Raw genomic sequence first — 11,077 nt, forward strand, 5'->3', positions numbered from 1 at the left:
TCACATCCCCTTCCCTTCTACAAGTAAATTAAAACGTTTTTAGCTTCAACTTGGAAGTGTTTTATACCAGGTGATCTTCCAGCGCCGTACCTTCTACTTATAAGTGCCCCTCATGCACTAATGTTGAACGGGATGCCTAATCTCTGGTTTATAAACGAGCGCTACTAGGTGCTGTACTTCTGATGTGAAACAAATAGCAGTCATCTTACTACAATTGTTCTGTAACAGGGTGCATTTGTAAACACGCCAAAGATGCAGGAAAATAAAGTTTAATAACTAATAATAATTTCGTGTGGCTATTTCTAGCCGAGTGCAGCCCTTGTAAGGCAGACCCTCCGATGAGGGTGGGCGGCATCTGCCATATGTAGGTAACTGCGTGTTATTGTGGTGGAGGATAGTGTTATGTGTGGTGTGTGAGTTGCAGGGATGTTGGGGTCAGCACAAACGCCCAGCCCCCGGGCCAGTGGAATTAACCAGTGAAGGTTAAAATTCCCGACCCGGCCGGGAATCGAACCCGGGATCCTCTGAAAAGAAGGCGAGTATGCTGACCATTCAGCCAACGAGTCGGACGTTTAATAACTCATTAATTTACACACGTACAGACATTCCACTCTACCAAACAGCTGTTTATATGTGCTTAATTGCAACTCTTCTCGGTGAAATACGTGAATAAAAGGCAGGCCGCTATTTGGAGACTTTTGCGCATACCGTCTGAGAACTTCGGCTGCATTCCGACCAGATTAAAATTGTGTCTGTTTGTATATTCCACATTGCTGAACACGCCAGCCATTGTCGATATGTAGACAGCAACTGTAGTGCTACTGTACCAAATACTAGTGTACTACTGAGCGTTCGAAAATGACGCTTACTAACGCAAGGGGGGGGGGGCGTATTTTTTGGGTAATGCTGAGGAACATACAGCGAGTGGCCGTCCGGTTGCTATATCTTATATTCTGACGTAACTAACCGGTAGGCAGTATTACCCCTGTGAAAATCACTTATTAGGCATCCCATTTATTACCCGTGCATGTGGTTACTTATAAGTACAATGTACGGCGCTGACAGGCCAGCTGGTATATATTTTTGAGTGTAAATTTAATTTTAAATCTCATTTTTTTGAATTGAACATTCAATACTTGTAATATTATAATTTCAAAATATACTGTAAGTTATTCAATTTTAGCCCATACATTTTAAAAATTGCGCATATGTTTTGAAATTAAAAACGAAAAAAGGAAAAGAATTTCATAGAAGCAGAAATATTCGAAATTTCGCGATTCGAAATAGTGACACTTTTAAAATTTCAATACTTTACAAATGAGATGGACCTCTCTGCCTTCTAAACGTGGGTTTTTCGAAGTCACTTGTGATGTTGGATAGCTGGATCCATACGTCTGCTTCAGGTTTGAGTCTTCTTCTTTACTTGCTCTTAATTGGAATGACCGGGCGAGTTGGCCGTGTGGTTATAGACGCGCGGCTGTGAGCTTGCATCCGGGAGATAGTGGTTCGAATCCAACTGTCGGCAGCCCTGAAGATGGCTTTCCGTGGTTTCCCATTTTCACACCAGGCAAATGCTGGGAGTGTACCCTAATTAACGCCACGGCTCCTTCCTTCCAACCCCTAGGCGTTTCCTATCCCATCGTCTCCATAAGACGTCGGTGCGACGTAAACCCCGTAACAAAAAAAAAAAAAAAAAGAAAAGAATTAATTCGACTGTATTTTCAGAATGCTGCCTCAGCAAGGTTTATGGGAAAGTGTAAAGGTTTTCTAACAGGTCGCTCTGCAATTTCTGGGTGTTCACTTCTAAGCTTGGCTCAAAATTCAAATAGCATTGATGGACTGAAAGTGTTCTTCGGATTCCTGTCAGCTGCTGTGTCAATAAGCTGTTCTATTTTCTTTATTGCACTCATGTAAAGTAGCTAGGGGACAATGTCCGCTTAGCTTTCCGGGTCTTGAAATGTTAATACATTTATTTACTTTTAGTGTGTTTTGTATATACTTTTTGCCTGCATACGTGTTCTATGACCAAGAAAATTTCTAATTAATAGGACATTTCAATTAAGGGGTTTATATTCATGTTTTACAGAAGCCTCCGTGGCTCAGGCGGCAGAGCGTCTGCCCCTCACCACTGGGTTCCGTGGTTCAAATCCCGGTCACTGCATGTGAGATTTGTGCTGGACAAAGCGGAGGCAGAGCAGGTTTTTTTCTCCGGCCACTCATGTTTTCCCTGCCATCTTTCATTCCAGCAACACTCTCCACTATCATTTCATTTCATCTGTCAGTCATTAATCACTGCCCCAGAGGAGTGCGACAGACCTCAGCAGCCGGCACAATTTCTATCCTCGCCGCGAGATGGGGGCTTCATTCATTCCATCCCAGACCCGGTCAAACGACTAGAAAACAGGTTGTAAGTTTTCATATTCATGTTTTACATAATTGAGGAAAATTTTGTGAATCTGCCTCATGATACCGCTTGAGATCACTTGAGACCACTAAATGTAAGAACGTCTAAAGAAATGGCAGTAGGCTGTCAATATTGTCACGGCCGCAGTGTTTTGAGGATATTCCTAGACTTAGCTATTACTAAAGCCCGGATTTTTATGCAGTAACAGGTTAGATTGCAAACTAATTTGGTTAGTGGGAAGTGTCGGCCACCCGCTTTTCCATGATGTAGCAAGAGTAACATAAATTATAGGGGTTCTGATAGGGCCGTACCCTTAATGTTTATGCAAACCCCATAGCATAGTTGTTGTGAAGGTAGACTATACTTGTTACTCGCTTAATGCATAAAAATCCGGGCTCTAGTTATTAGGATGTGTAGTCTAGGCCGCTCTTCCGTAATGTAGCGAGAGTAACATAACTTCTAGGGGTTCTGATGGGCCGAGCCCCTAATGTTTATGCAAAACTCGTAGCATAACCGTTCGGCAGATTAGGCTATACTTATTACTCGCTTCAGTAAGTTTGCATTCTACCTTATTACTGCATAAAAATCCGGGCTCTAGTTATTAGAAACAAAAGACAAATATTATGTGGATAATACATTTCACTCAATAGAATATGGTACTATTGGAATGTGGGTAATAACTCGGTGTAGTATGGGTCAGTGATATAAGAAATACGAGACAAAATTGTAGAGTTACTTATTGTAAATTGTTTTCACTGTTTCAATTTCTCAAAGTAACGCCTATTGTACTGTTTTCGTTTCATTTATTTTATTCCTTCATTATTCAGTTTTCTCGTTTCAACTCATTCTCTTGCATGTTTTTTGCCGGATCTCAATCAAAACTTTCTTTTCCATTATTACATTTGATATTCTACACACAGTGGCGGCTAGTTGTGTGGTGTAACCCATCCCCCTCCAAAAAATAAAAATATGTCGGTATGCGCTTTTCAAGAGGCTCTCCACAGTGAACAAACACGCAAACAACTTCTACACGTGTAGACATTCCTCATATATCATTAAAAACACAATAACATCTGCATTCACGAACTCAAACACTTGGTGTGAGCGCGCAAAAACAGAACTTCTCAATGTTACCAAAATTACTGAAATAAAACCAGGAACGTCGTAGTGCAAAATTACATGTCATGTTTTTATACGGCTAGTGATATTTATAAACTAGGCATTTTAATTTTTAAAATCACAATATCATATCCTTATTTTGACATCATAAAAAGTACAATTTTTATAGTTCATCGATTTACAAACGCGGCCATGGAATAGGCAAGTTGGGATTATTCTATCATCTTTGGTATTAAAAGACCTGGTGGGACCAGCTGATGGCTTCCTCTGCAATATTTTCTTTTCCCGTTTGTTTTGAGCGATCCCCTCTTAAATACTACTTCTGAGCCACGTCCTCATTTCGGTCGTAATGTAGTGCTGCCTCTCTGTGGTTGAACGAAGATTCACTGTGAAGTGATGTCTTGGCTGTTGTTTCCACAACACATCGGAAACGTTGGGCACGCATGCGCAAAAGGCAGAGTTCCTGCTTTCTGGCAAAAAGCTTAGAAATTCTCGCTGAGCTGTGACCTGCACAGCCCCCGGCGTGGAGCGTATGACTAGTTACCTGGTTGTGAGGGGAGATGAATAATATCCTTTGCCTGACGTCTTTTTCAATGCACTGTACATGATTGTAGATAATATTTTTAAAGTAATTTATTTTTCAAATAGACAATGTGCTGCAGCACTTCAGCACATAAAGTACGGCCGCCCCTGACTCTACAACTGACCACGATGTAGCTAACCTCCAACTGAGCGCGCGAGTCAACACAGCGCCATCTTATAACAGAGTATGCGTGTGACGTCACATTTAGTACGAATTTTGCCTAACTTTCAAATGCTATTTCATGAAAACTGCGTTTCAGATGTTGCAACAGGTAGCCTCGTCTCTTGTTTATCAACCTGGACATTGAACATAATCGTAAGTTAAATATTCTTGTTCTGCCCAAACACTAAAGGTGTCTTAAAATGTTTCTTACCCGTTGTCAAGGAGCGTAAGTCTACGTTAAAATATGAAATACATTAACTACTTGTTCAAGATGCTACAGCTATTGATTTTTTATTAATTAGTAAATTTTCCGCCTCCGTGGTGTAGGGGTTAGCGTGATTAGCTGCCACCCCCTGCAGGCACGGGTTCGATTCCCCTCTCAGCCATCCTCAAAGTGGTTTTCCATGGTTTCCCTCTTCTCCTCCAGGCAAATGCCTTGATGGTACTTAACTTAAGGCCATGGCCGAATCCTTCCCTCTTCCTTGTCTATCCATTCCCATCTCCCTACAAAGCCCCTATTCAGCGTAGCAGGTGAGCCCGCCTGGGCGAGGTACTGCCCATCCTCCCCAGTTGTATCCCCAGACCCAAAGTCTCACGCTCCAGGAGGCGGTAGAGTTGGGATCCCTCGCTGAGTTCGACGGAAAAACCAACCCTGGAGAGCAAACAGATTAAGAAGGAGAAGTAATTTTTTCCTGTAGAGGGTTACATTTTTCATTCAATAATTTCCAGAGGTGTTTTTTAAAAAATGAAATGTTTGTAGTTTATTGAAGAGATGTATGCTGCGGTCAGAATAGTGTTCCTGGTGTTTTAGTACAACTCTCCTGTGTACTCCAAATGATTCTCTTATGCGTTGTCTGAGTTGCTTTATTTCCTTTCTTATTCAATACAGCAAAGAATCAAACTATTCTAATGATTCACATAAAACCTTGCAGAATTCTTCACATGTAACTATATTTCAGGATAAACTTAAATGGTCATTTTTTGTTGTAAAGTGAAAGGTTTACAGGTGAAGAACCATACGTCTATACGTACCAAAATTAAAATCAAATTTCTCTAAAACCTATTTAAATATAATATTAATGAAAAATAATGTTATCCTGCTTCTGGGAATACAGTAGTATTTTCAAAAGTATCTGAAAACATCTTGAACAGTTACTAATAATCGTTTTGCATCATATAAAGTGTAGTTTCAAAAATCATTAGACATCGGATTTTAAACAATAACCTATTTTATTCCTGGAGAGAAAACTTAAAATGAGGTATTTGTAAAGTTAGAAACGGTGGTTCAGTGGTGCCTAAAAATGCCTAAATTGACGTTAGAAGCTATTTTTAAAAATCTGTTTAACGTTACACCCACACAGACAGGTCTTATAGCAACGATGGGATAGGAAAGAGTGGGAAGGAAGTGGTCTTGACCTTCATTGAAGTACAGCCCCAGTATTTGCCTGGTGTGAAAATGAGAGACCACGGAAAACCATCTTGAGGGCTTCCGATAGTGGGGTTCGAACCCACTACTTCCAGAATGCAAGCTCATAGCTGCGCGCCTCTAACCGCACGGCCAACTCGCTCTTTAATTTGATTATTTACTACTGTCAAAATTAGAAAACAGTGAACTAAGTAAATTATCTAAAGGAACAGCGATGCGTTTGTCGAAAAATACGGCGGAACCGTATTTAAAACAAATGCATTGTCTCGTATGACAAACATAAGTCATAATAAGAGGAATAAACGAACATTTTTGTAAATTAAGTGCATTAATACTGTTACATATTCTATTAATTTTACATAATATTAATTACATATTTACCGGGCGAGTTGGCCGTGCGCGTAGAAGCGCGCGGCTGTGAGCTTGCATCCGGGAGATAGTAGGTTCGAATCCCACTATCGGCAGCCCTGAAAATGGTTTCCCGTGGTTTCCCATTTTCACACCAGGCAAATGCTGGGGCTGTACCTTAATTAAGGCCACGGCCGCTTCCTTCCAACTCCTAGGCCTTTCCTATCCCATCGTCCCCATAAGACCTATCTGTGTCGGCGCGACGTAAAGCCCCTAGCAAAATTTTTTTTTACACATTTCACTAATATTTACTACATTTTATGTACATACTAGCAGGTGCCCGCGGCTTCGCCCGCGTTTATTAATTCAACCGTGTTAGATGTTTCTCAGCAGTTTATTTAAATGCAAAAGAAAAACTGTATTTATTAACACATATAGTTTTCACTTTTAATATTGGTCATTTTCTATTATTTTAATATTTCATCCCCTTTCCACCCCGCCCGTAGGGGTGTCTTACCCTACAGTTTTCTTTCCCAAATAGTAAGTCATATGCATACGTACATCCATGATCTCGGTCATTTTGGACATTCCTTTCACCCCTTCTAACAACCCCCATTCCGATTGGGAATTAACTTTGGCTCAGACGGCATCCAGAGTGTCACGATTCATCTCAGCTACCCCAAAGACTATGAACTCACCACTAATATCGGTAATTTTTCGTATTTTTATATTTCATCCCTTCCTTTAGGGGTGCTAGAGGTTTCTTTCCCCTACAGTAATTTTTCCAGATAGTAAGGCATATGTGTATCTAGTTTGGTTGAGAGCTATGCTGACACACACATTCACGTTCAACGTTTTCTTTCTTCACTCCTTCTCATCGCCTATGCCATAGGGACTGAACTCGGACTTTTCATTTTCGTATAGCGTTCATAGAAGCAGAAGAAAAAGATACGTTTTAAAAAACACATAATCTTCACATACTGTTCGCCAGGCAACCCACTGATCAGACTTGTAATGCGGTTTACTTCCCTTCTCCAATTTTTTTTTCGCCCTTCTCACGCCCTATGCCGATATACCCATAATATTGTGCCCAAAACTTTTCCAAACCCTCCCAGGAGTAACAAGAACAAATTGTGAAATTTTCATCCAGATCGCTCCAGTAATTTTTGAGTCCATTCGAGACATGCATACAAACAAAGTTATATAGATTTCGCACATATATTACATAAAATCCGGGTCCTATTCGTATCGATAGAAATTATCTGCATTACTTCCCCTCAACGCCTGGACTTTGGATGTTTCGGTATTACCAAGTCAAATGAAATGACCAATCTCACGCAAGCAAATACCGTATTACTGTCCTAGAATTTGTTTTATGCTTTCTCGGTACAAATACGGCAGTCGATCGTGTGTTTGCTGTAAGGTATAAGGTATGAACATACGAGGAAAAACAGATCGACCACTCTGAAAGCAATTCGGATGATTAATTTCAAACACGGTTGTTTGGAGCTGTATAAAAATATGACAGAAATAGAGACTGACTTACTGTAAATCACATAAGCTACATACAGTTTGAAATCGCAGAACAAAAATATGCTAAAAATAATTACAAATTATATGCACTGTATATTATAACGGTTATACAAATCTGTATGAAGCGAACCGCAGGCACTGCGGACTGTATTACTCTGATTGTCTATGCCTATTTTCTAACATAGTATTTATTAGTATAATATTAAATATATACCGAGCGCGTGGCTGTGCGATATGGGTCACGTAGCTATCAGCTTGCATTTGGGAGACAATGGGTTTGAACCTCACAGTCAGCAGCCATGAAGATGGTATTCCGTTTTTGTTTTTTTGTTTTCATACCAGGTGTACCTTAATTAAGGCCACGGTCGCTTCGTCACCACTCATAGCACTTTCCTATCCCATCGCCATCAGACCTATATGCGTCGGTGCCAGGGGAAGCAATATTTAATTAATTTTTAAAATTATGTGTGTGTTAATAAAATGCCTTTGAATGTTTCACACAGTTATTTAGTTTCATTATGTCGTTAACTTCAATAATAAATGCACAATAATTTTCAAGCATTATTTAAACTGCACTGTGTAGGAAAAGGAAGGGGGCGTCTTGCGGTAAACCAAACCCCATGGCACTACAGCCCTTCAAGGGCCTTGGCCTACCAAGCGACCGCTGCTCAGCCCGAAGGCCTGCAGATTACGAGGTGTCATGTGGTCAGCACGACGGATCCTCTCGGCCGTTATTCTTAGCTTTCTAGACCGGGGCCGCTATCTCACCGTCAGATAGCTCCTCAATTATAATCACGTAGGCTCTCAGGTCCAGGTAAAAATCCCTGACCTGGCCGGGAATCGAACCCGGGGTCTCCGAGCAAGAGGCAAGCACGCTACCCCTACACCACGGGGCCGGCCGGCGTCTTGCGGTAGGCAGCTGGAAAATGGTCGTCTTATATTAAAGACCTTTGAGGTAGGAACTTCACTTGACACGTGCTTTCAGTCAGTTACGTACACATATAACCACATTTAAAAATTTGAACATAAAGTTATAGGTCAGTATTTAGACTCTTTACCACTGTATAATGAAACAGTATTTCTTCGTACTTTAGAAACTTTTAGGGGTTATTAGTTCTTCGGAATTAGTCGTTCTGGGGAATGATTTTGGAGGAAAGGTAATTTCGGAAATCACATTGGGGGCAAATGTCCATTCGGGTGTGTAACAATTTTTAAACAGTTTTCAGGAGAATGGATGTGTGGATGCAAGAGGAAAACATTTCCAACATCTCCTGTCATAAGGTACAGCTTATTTGCTTAATTCTAAATTACTTATTTTCTTAATTCTTATTTACTTAACTTTAATTCTCATCTCATGTCATGCACGGATAAAGTGAGCGAAGTGTTGTCCCTGTTGCTCTGCCGCGGAGCGGGGAGTGATGAGTCAACGGGCGGCAGATAAGCTGGGCGCACCTGTCGGCGAACCAATGAGAGAAACTCACTGTACTAGAACTGTCCTTTAGGAGTGCGTCGAATATACTGACGAGTACCACTCAGCTTTTACCGGTAAAATAGGAGCTTTATTGGCCTTCGTATCTCCTGTTGCACAGTCTTCACGTTATGCTACTTTTCAAGAGAGAGTTAAGTCCTGACATAAACAAATTGGAGGAGCATCTTGCCAGATTTAAATTAGATGGTGGTCAAGTTTGGAAGTAAATCCGCATAAACATGAAATCTGCTTGTGTTCCGCGAGAGATGAGATTACAGTTTCTGAAGTTCAGGACTCTACTCCCAGTAGTCACGTTACGATAAAATCCAATCTATCCTTACTTGAATCACCATTCACAGCTGAAGTCGTGGAGGAAATTGCCAAGACAAAACTGACATCATTAAATATACCGTGTGGCATAATTCTTGAACTACTCTTTATTCCAAAATGTAATAACTTCCTGAGTAACCTCTATGGTAATTTCCTTCCTTCCTTCCTTCCTTCCTTCTTTCCTTCCTTCCTTCCTTCCTTGTTCAAGCTGACGATTTGACAAGGAGCTACCTCGAGTTCTTTCTCAATGTAACATTTGAGGAAAGTAACTGGATCCTGGCGTGATTACCAATAAAATTTGAAGGCCTTGAAATTCGTCAGATATTTTCATGCCCGCTTTTCTTGCTTTTATCTAAGGAGTACCCGATGTTATCAAGTTTCTATTATCTGATTAAGGTGATAATGTCGAGATATGCCGTAAGTGTGGTGAAAGATATCACTGTAATGCCACGACCAATAATTTGAACCCTCCAGCATCCCTGGTTTAACAAACAAGTTGGGATGTAATAAACACTCGTCGAATATTTCTAGATGACGATTTTCATCTATCACAGTTGCTTTATCACGTCAAACTAAACGAACTGCTCTGCCTGCATTTTCCAGCTGTGTTTCGATAAAATTGTAAGGAAACCTATGATTTAAAAATAACCACTTTTCCATTTGCAAAAATCGAAAGCTCCTAAATATGTCTCGCAGTCATGGCCTGCCACAGTTGCTATGGTTACACTTCAGTCACACATTTTGTTGCGTCTCGTTAGACAAATTTTCGGATGACACAGAGCCATACTAGCAATTGTACCCGCTCTTCGCAGGAGAATTGGTAATGGATTACACGATTTCTTCATGAATGTATGCGAAGTTACATGCTTGTATAATAGGGCAAGTTAAACTGATATTGTACGAACGCGTGCGACATTCTCCCTGCTTCTCGGTTACATATTGTTACTTATCTGAAACTTGGAGTGGCGCTGTGCCTGAAGAGTCATGAAGCCAATCTCCCTTATTATCTGTTCTACCGAAAAAAGCAAAATGGATCTTTAGTTATTTCCGTTAATCCACATGACTTAGACTGCAAAACACTCAGTTAATGATATCTCCCTTATTAATCTTCATATCGGAAAGGAGCACATGAGAAAAAGGTTTAGAAATTGATTTCCATTATTATTGGGCATCTATATTTTCTGGGAATATAAAATCACTGTTCCGATCTTACTATAAACCCCAGGTCCATTCAAGGATTTTGAAATAATATTGGCCCCAAAACCTACCCAAGGACATGTGGATTCTAATTATGAAGTTTGGTAGAAATATATCCAGTATTTTTTACATTCATAAGAACTCAGACAAACCGACAGACACCAAAGTTTAAAATGTGTATATGATCATTATTACACCTGAAACAGATAACTGTACGAAAATATATAATGTACAGACAATCGGTCGCTTCGATTTTTATTTATATACCGTGGACATATTAATACATGTGTTAATGTTGAAGACATATCTTAGCAGACAAAGTAGACGTCCCCATACTATGAAAAACGTAAAATTAAGCATTTTCCTCAATTGTGCCGAAAGTTGAAGGGCCAAAGGTCCCGAAAAATGTTTCAAATTGTGAGTCTCGGATATCTATATCAAACTAAAAAAAAATAATTTCGGAAATCACTTTTGGCCTAATTTTAGTTCTGGAAAAACAGCCTAAAA

The 11,077-nt window shown here is 40.2% G+C and overlaps 1 protein-coding gene across 1 annotated transcript in view; it reads left to right on the forward strand.

Annotated features, from left to right (window-relative positions):
* The window catches only part of LOC136885238 (adenylyl cyclase 78C), a 1,041,122-nt gene that overhangs the window by 775,014 nt on the left and 255,031 nt on the right, over positions 1 to 11,077 (forward strand). The gene's annotated exons all lie outside the window — the stretch shown is intronic.

The sequence above is a fragment of the Anabrus simplex genome, chromosome 14, assembly GCF_040414725.1.
Source record: "Anabrus simplex isolate iqAnaSimp1 chromosome 14, ASM4041472v1, whole genome shotgun sequence".
Taxonomy (NCBI): domain Eukaryota; kingdom Metazoa; phylum Arthropoda; class Insecta; order Orthoptera; family Tettigoniidae; genus Anabrus; species Anabrus simplex.